The 9,188-nt window shown below is 34.3% G+C and overlaps 1 protein-coding gene across 1 annotated transcript in view; it reads left to right on the top strand.

The window, feature by feature from the left end:
• Positions 1–514: 514 nt before the first annotated feature.
• Positions 515–9,188, top strand: part of LOC133519966 (elongation of very long chain fatty acids protein 7-like) — a 33,235-nt gene continuing 24,561 nt past the window's right edge. The window contains exon 1 of the mRNA XM_061854182.1: positions 515–939. The gene's annotated coding sequence lies outside the window, so the exon portion shown is untranslated. The remainder of the gene's footprint in view (positions 940–9,188) is intronic.

Genomic DNA, 9,188 nt, shown 5'->3' with positions numbered 1-9,188 from the left:
CGAAATCGGGCCCAGGCAGGAGTATTTTTCCGTTTCACCAAATATCAGCACATCGTTAACAACTTTTGAAATGTTAAAAAATGGTCCATATGCAAAAATATCAAACACTGAACATTTTTGGCAATTAGAGACAAAGTATGTTTTACATTTCAAATATTGTTAACGATGTGCTGATATTCCGTGAAACGGAAAACGAATATGAGGAACGAAATCGGGACTGATTTCGGGCCCGATATCGGGAAGTGTGGATGTAATTGGCGCTTTCGTCTTTATTTTGTCGAACCGGGTCGAATGATCATCTCATATGGAGCTCACAGACCTTCCAACAAATCACATACGATTTTAGTACATTGCTGACTTATGCAGGAGAAACAAATTCAGTCGTTAAATCAATTGCTTCAATGTATCGAAAATCGCATGCGATTTGTTGCCAAGTAAGTGGATGGATCCTTATAGTACGGACCAATTTGAATTTGACACATTGAAGGCCAGGAGCGCCCATAGACATAATCGGTAGAAAGAGGAATGCTTTGAAAAGAAGTGAAATTAGTGATACGAATGAGGGAAGGAAATGCATTTCAATTGCTAAATATCTCGTTGTATAAGTATCTAGTGAGAAGTTATTATAATTCTAAAAACAAATGAATTTAGCTTGGCTCCCAGTACAATGTTTAAACCCGTCACATATCCTATCGTTCTTACTGCCTTGACAAATGAAGCGTGACAATATTGGGTTCTACATTTTGTTTCACCAAGTGACAGCTATATTTATAACCTAAATTAGTCATCGAGTGTAGTTAAATGATAGTGGCGGCGTCTAGATTAAGTGCTAGTTATGTTTGTCAAATAAATTTGTTCATTAATGTTAAAGTACCATATTTTGGTTAAATAAGTCTCTGGGGTGACTTCACCGTCGAGCTGTCGGCGACGCTAGCTGAGGTAAGAGACTCATCTTTTCTAATACAAGAATTTATGTAAAGATCTGTACACGCCCACTGGAAGAATTTACTTGTTGAATTCAAATATGATTAAAAACTGTATTCAATTAATGTATTGAAATTACAAGTATACTACCAATATGCTTTGAGACAAATAATAATTTGGCTTTGCTATTTGTTGTTTGTATTTGGTTATTGTTATTCTTTATATTTTAATTAATTAAATTACTATCACTTACAAATATTTGCAATGTCAGATTTCTATAAATTAATTAATAAATATTTCTCTAGTATAAGACAGATATAGTTAATACAAAATATTGAGGTACAACTATAACATTTAAGCAAGTTGTATTACACTATGGTATTTGCATTTAATATTAACTTTACGAACAATATCGATTTGTTTTCTGACAAAGATCTTAACCTTAGCGCTTAAATGTTTAGTGTTTAAATTTATGAATAAAAATGAATAAACTACCATAATTGTAATGAACTGATCTGAAAGTATGAGAGGAATTGGACATTATTTACTTGAGACTGGTTGCAATACTGTTCATTCCTAATGCAACCATAAAGTGATGCACTGTGTATGAGCTCTGACAATTTTTGATTTAAATAAGTATGTGCAAGTAGCTGCAGCAGTAAAAGCACAGAAAATATTTAACTATAGATTGTACTACATACAGAATTCTCACTATCTAACGACCAATGTTTCACAGCAAAAGGTCACATATCATGTTGTCCCTCTCTGGCATAAAATGCCAAAAATGCACTATTATTCTCGCTCACTATACTGTGTGTTTAATAACTACTTGGAGCAATTGTGAGCTCTTTAGCACATTAAAAATGGTTTTTATACTCATCTTGGATAATGATTGTATGAATTTAACCTCTAGCCGCCTACTACCTACTAAAACAATTGCAATCTCAATTGATAAATGAAAAAAAAACACTCAAACAATAGAGTCTATTTTCCTTTGTTTAATTTAGTTAGGTATTAGATTATAATCAAGGGGAGGAAATATTACAGCAAAACTCAACTTAAAGAGGGATTGAAGAGAATGTTTTATAAATTTTTCCAGTTAACATTGCTCTGTAATCTATTTGCCTTTTAGTACTAACCTGTACTATTTGTACTCTTTGATAAGTAAATTGCATCACCATAATGGCACTAAATCACATTAACATCATATACCTATAGCCTAAGAGCTATCTGGTTGCACTCTAAAAAGCAGAAATTTATTTACTATTACAATCCACCAACATTAATGCCTGTGATAGTTAAATATACTTACTTAAAAATAATAATATACATATTCACCTTCAAAATCAAGCCAAAATATTATAAGCATTATTTATTTTATGTTTTATTCCATTTATTTATAATCTTTATAGTGCAAGTAAAATTACTTTTGTTAATGTAACATAAAAATGCAGTGTCAATCTTAATAATTCAATAAAAAATTAGCATTTTAGGTACATTTCGTCACATTTATGGTCTTCATATTATTATTTAATGTACAGTCACGTCTGATATTATCGATACGAAAAAAGTGCCAAAAATATATATACACAACTTTATTGCCCATATATTAAGGTAGTGTATACATATTTTTGGGACATTTTTCGTATTGATATTTTCAGACGTGACTGTACCTGATCACATTTTATTACAAGTCCATACTAAAAACAAAAGGAAGTTTAGAATTGTATGTATTTAACCTCGAACTAGTTTATTAATCTCCCATTTTCCTTATTTCCAGTCACATATACATATTTGTTGATTCAGGCTGTGAGTCTTAAAACTTATTTTTACAAATATGTGGTAATCACAAAAATACTAATCATATTTTCGCGGAAAAAAACACCTGTTTTTGGATACTTACAACTTTTTTTGCTGCCTTCCGGAACCGGAAATTGGTGGATTAAAAATTATAGGTTCTTAAAATTTTTGAGTTATTTGAAAAAATATTGTACTGCTGTCGAGGTACTATGACATTTTAGTAACTTGTGTTCTTATAAGTATGTCTAATGTCACAATAATGGTGGATGGAGCTTTACATGTTTTAATACACAATATACAGGGTGACCTTAGCCATTGGATAAACCCTGACATCCCACGTAGGGTGACTTCTCAGGAATGCTCTGACGGTAATATTTTTTTAATGAGAACAAAAGATAAAAAAATACATTTACCGAACAAAAGTTATTTGCAATAATCGACAACAAACTAGACTATGTTGGCGAGAGCAGACTAAGCAAAACCTTAAAAAGTAAAAAAAAAACATCAACAGTATGTCAAGTTTTCATTTATTTTCAATTTAATTTTTTTTAAATTTTAGTATAAAATAGCTACTGACATAGCCGAGGGATTAAAACGGGAGGTAAAAGATTAAAACCCGCGTGATCGCCAAATATCCGTCGTAATTTTTTATCTTTTGTTCCTTTCTAATTTCCTGGTTTTACGCCCCCTCTTAATCATCCTATTCTTGTAAAGGTCTACATTGGTATAAAGTAAATTTGAAGTAGCTAAAAACATTGCAATGAAACAGGAGTTTTATCTGATGTTATCTGTTTTTACAATATACGGTGTTTTTTATAAAAATCCATCATCAACTTCGGGGTATGGCCGAGTATGGCTAAGCACATATATTCAAGGAAACTAAAGAGCATAGTTAATTTTCGTAAATTTGTATTCTTTTATTTTTCTTAAAAACTAATTAAATGCTGCATTTAGCGTTGTAACACGGGCATTATGTTTAACTCAACCAATTTAAAATTATTACATATCAAAATAATTCGAACATCGATCGTCTGAGATAGTACTTACTTGCTTTTAGCAGCAACTGCATAAACTAATACTAAACACTAATCAAACAGGTCCTAAGGCAAGTGTACTCGTACATACACGCTCGTAAGGGCCTTATCAGATAAAAAGTGACTGATTATCTTCGAAATGGTTCGAAATTAATTAAAATACCGGTCTCAGTCAGAAATTAACTTAATTGAGCCAATGATGTTATAATTTTTTTAATACTACGTCTGTGGTAAACAACCATACGGCCCGCCTGATGGTAAGCAGTCTCCAGAGGAGTTACATGCGCGTTGCCGACCCTAAACCCGCCCCCAACCTCTTTGCGCTCTGGCAACCTTAGTAACCTTACACACCGGCAGGAACACAACACTATTAGTAGGGTCTAGTGTTATTTGGCTGCTGTTAAGGTGAAGGTACTTCCCCAGTTGGGCTCTGCTCTAGATCTGGAATTACATCCACTGGCTGTGCCCTACCACACAAAGCGAGATGACATTCACAATGCCCATACTTACCTCTCTTTTGGACGTAGTTTAAGGACGTACCCGGGTCCAAAAATATAATTATAACTATAGATATGACATACTCTAACATAACTAAACTTACGCTCTGCTTCTGGGAAAAGTCCAAAAAACTGTTCTCAGGTTCCTGTACAAAATAATCATACATACTTCGAACAAATATCTATTACGATCGCTTCGCTTCAATTGCTTGCGCTTGAGGTAAGGCGCAATTCTAGCCTCCTCTGTATAACGTGCAGCGTCTTAGATGGTGACGCTGACTGTCCAGATCTGGTAGCACGAATTGTTAAGATCGCCATCCCATTTGTGCCCAAAAATCTCCTAAGGCCGCGAACTTACAATCTCTGGGCAGTCCCAACACGCACTGTACGCAAATCCAAGTTCCTCGTTCTGGACTCAAAAAAAACAAGTAAACAGAATTACAGCTGCTAATCCTCATGTCAATATTTCAGGCAAACATGTGGAGATGGTTTCGGAAGCCCGCAACCTAGGCCTGCTTATGGATAGCTTTCTGCACTTTGAAAACCACATCTTAGAAACTGTCAGAAACTGTTTGTATAGGCTAACAGTCCTTTACCGGGTTCGTAACTATCTTAGTGTAGAAATGCGTGTGAAATTGTGCGATACATTGATCCTGTCCAAGCTTAACTACGCGGATACGGTGTATGGTAACTGCCTACTCTCACGTACAAAAAGAGTCATTCAACGGCTATAAAACGCTTGCACACGTTTCTGTTTCCCAATACCACCGACCCACGAACCCACGATCCCATATTACTTCCCTATCTCAATATGAACAAACTTTTAAATATGGATGGTCGACGTATTTTGCCATACTTTTATTTGGTATTTGCAACAGTAAGAAACCCACATATTTGCATGAAAAGATGGTCTTCTACCAGCGTCGTATTAGGCGTGTTCCCCGACTGATTTGCCCAAGGCACAACACCGTTGCATTTCGTGGCAGTTTTCGTTATGCTGCCACGAAGTGCTGGAACAACCTTCCACCTCCTATTTGAGAGAGCACAACTGTTAGTAGCTTCAAATCTAAACTGAAAACACACCTAATAGATCAACAGGGTATTGCTGCCTAAGGGCATCACTCTACAAAGCCTCAGTTCCTAAATATGATTAACCCCCAAGTAGATATCTGGTTACCGCAATATAATGAACTCGCATGTATAATGTATAATATGTGTACCTTAATAGCTGTTATTTATAAGTATTTTTTTAGGGTTCCGTAGCCAAATGGCAAAAAAGGGAACCCTTATAGATTCGTCATGTCCGTCTGTCTGTCCGATTATTATTGGATATTGCCTATTGATAACTGATTATTTATTATTATCTGTCACACAAGTCGCGCAGTATGCCGTTCCGCTCACCTCGCTGGCTCCACAGAAAACCAGCGCCGTTGACAACGCTTAGTCGTGCCAACTGCAATGCTGAGTGGAGACCATTTCAGCCTCACATCCTTATCTGTTCTCTATTCTTCAACTTCCACTGTTTCTTTTTTAATTCTTGTTGTTGTTAATGTATTATCTTCTTTGTAATAATTGATGTGTAATAAATATTATTCTATTCTATTCTATTCACTGTAGCGCACAAAAACTATGAGGCCATGCGAACACTAAGACTCTTGAACTCGCTTCTGTAATGGGTACCAGAAAGTGCTATTTTTGCAACTCCCTGGGCAATTATATGTCGGACATGTCAGTTGTATTGTGAAACTCTGGATGTCACTTGAAATTATTATGTTCCTGTTTTTTCACTCATTCAAATTTTGTATGTAACAATAAATATATAAATATCAAGCGAAAAATATGCTTCCAGCATCACAGCTGCACACACACTCACAATATGTTTATTGTTTACATACACCTACATACTACGCAAAAGGGCATATAGAGATGGCATAATTAAAAAACTACCTAAGTAAAAAAGAGACGACTAGTAGTAGAAGATATCACTTGCGGTGCGCGTCATATTAAAGTCCAATGCTCTTAGGATTCTGCGCGTATAACCTATCTATAGTTATAATATCATTGATTTAAGCCCAATAATTTAAATAAACGGAGTATAGTATAAACACGGCGTATTAAATAATTTATTTCGCTTACTCTTACATTTGAATATGAACATGTACAACAACATCATTCATGTCATTTCATGTAATTTGTGTTGAACATGTAGTATGTTAATGATTTAAGTCAAAAAATATTGAGAGAAAAAAATGAAATTTAAATAATTAAATTTCTAAATAGTCACTTAAAATGCAAATAAGCATTGTTTAAATGTTTAAGGCATTTCATGTGTATCTACATTTTATGTAATATTGACATTGTGTTTTGCTGGTGCTGGTACATTCCAACTATTCCAAGAGGAGCCGCTATCTAATGGCGACTGTACATGTATTTTTAGGGTTCGATCCCCAACTAAACGTGTGACAGACAGGACCCTATTACTAAGCCTCCGCTGTATATCTGCCGGCCAGTCTTTCACAGAGCTGTAGCTAAAGAACCCTAATGAATAGATAGCTGAAAATTATACATTAGTATTTCTATTGCTGCTACCACAACAACTTACCATTTTGAATTATAGTAAATTAAAAATATTAAGGGGCTCCCTGGCGCCTTTGATCTGTCGTGATCTCTTGGTTTTCTAATGTTTTTGTAGCTTATAAAATTAACAGCAACCGTTTTAAGCAATATACTATGCCATATTTGCTTCAAAATTCCATGTCTTCGGGATATTTGGCGTCAAAGTTAAACAGTTTTACCATAACTTTTGTGTTAATTAGTTTAAAATTAAAATCTCTGACTAGTTTTTAGACACGTCGAAGACGAACCCAAATATGTAGATTTCGTATATGTAAGATCCTTCACAGCAATTGAGTAACGAAAAAAATGTTTTTTTAGATTGTTTAAAAAAAAAAGTATTCATTACTTTTAAAATCCGGCAGACGTAGGAGTGACGACTCAAAACTTGTCAAAAATCGATGAAAACCGCGGGGAGCCCCTTAAGGAATACTTATATGTATGTATGTAGGTAAATTTTGGGCCCTTACTTTTTGCATAGAACACTCCATTAATTTTGCGGAATACGAGTTCCAACAGTTTTGGAAGATGAATAAGAAAATAATAATGTTCATAATGAATGCACTTTGAGTATTTCCATACAATTGAAACAGGTAAACAACAATCTTAAACCTACACAAAACATTTTTTGTTTTAAGTAATTTAAGTTTTAAGTCGTATACCTATTTTTTTTTTTTCATACCAAGAACATTATTAAGTACCTATACTTTAATGTAAGTAATATTAATATAAGTAAAAATAAATTAATAAATTTCTTTAGTCACTCAACCAATAAAAAATAAATATCCTCGTAAACATTTTTGACTTTTAGAGATTACAACAAATACATTATAAAGTAAGTAGTTTATTGTAAAACAATGAAAGGTTATTTGAAAGTTGCATTGTATTATGGTTTAACATTTCACCTACTGAATACTCTCTATTGGTAGGTAAATAAAACTAAGGGACCTGCCTTAGTTTAGGTACTTATTACCTATCTATATACTATATACTATAAACTTTGAGTCAGACCAAGCTAAGTTGGCAACGATTTTGATATCCCAGCCTGTGCAAGTGTTAAGTAAACGTCATAATTTAATAGAAGTTCGACGTTTAAAATAACACTTGCACTATCTGGGCTGTCATAATCGCTGCCAACTTATCTTGGTCTGACTTTAATAAAATGCAGTGAAATTTTATTAGGCGAAATGCGAATAAAATTTGTACTTAACTGAACTCAAAGAAAACAGTACCCCTAGTGTAAATAAATTCGATTTCCAAACGTGACGTACGCGTTTGCGTTTAGTCTCATTTTGTATTGGATTTCGAAAGAGCGCGCCAAGCGGGACGTTTTGGAAACTCAAAATCCTATACAAAATGAGACTTAACGCAAACGCGTTCGTCACGTTATGATGTCGATCAAAGTTACACTAGGGGTACAGGTATATAACTGGTAACTACGAATATGTGTTTCTATAATGACCTCTAAGATTCGAATTTTCGATAAGATAAGAATATTTCGCTAGTTTAACCTCGAACTCCAAACAATTTTCTTTTTGTTCGCACAAAACACTGTGTATAGACGAAAACTCATGTATACTAACTTTTAGGCGTTTTCCTTGAGATACATGTTATCAAGGTTCATGATTTATTATACCTACATATAAAACCGGCCAAGAGCATGTCGGGCCATTCTCAGAGTAGGGTTCCGTAGTTACTCTTCCGTCACAATAAGCTAAACTGGAGCTTAAAGTATGGTAGATTGTTAACCAAGGGATGAACTGTGGGTGTACGTCTTTTTACTATAAAGGGGAAACTTTTTGCGATAACTTAAAAACAGCTAAACTGATCATATCCGCTATAGTTTTCATTTAATGTATTTCTTAACTTCTACTTCCAAGATTTTTTTCATATTTTTTGGACCTATGGTTCAAAAGTTAGAGGGGGGGGGGACACATTTCTTTTTCTTTCGGAGCAATTATCTCCGAATATATTCACTTTATCAAGAAATGTTTGTTGAAGACCCCTATTAGTTTTGAAAGACCTTTCCAACGATATCCCACACAGTCAGGTTGAAGCAAAAAAAAAATTTCACCCCCACTTTACGTGTAGGGGAGGTACCCTAAAAAAATTAAATTTTTAGATTTTATTGTACGACTTTGTCGGCTTTATTGATTTATATATCTATGCCAAATTTCAGCTTTCTAGCACTAACGACCACGGAGCAAAGCCTCGGACAGACAGACAGACAGACGGACATGGCGAAACTATAAGGGTTCCTAGTTGACTACAGAACCCTAAAAATTGATAAATATGGTTTTATTGTGTTATGTATATTAGA

The sequence above is a fragment of the Cydia pomonella genome, chromosome 7 (genome assembly GCF_033807575.1).
Source record: "Cydia pomonella isolate Wapato2018A chromosome 7, ilCydPomo1, whole genome shotgun sequence".
NCBI lineage: Eukaryota > Metazoa > Arthropoda > Insecta > Lepidoptera > Tortricidae > Cydia > Cydia pomonella.
Note: the sequence above shows the minus strand (reverse complement) of the source record. Positions and strands in the feature narration are given on the sequence as shown.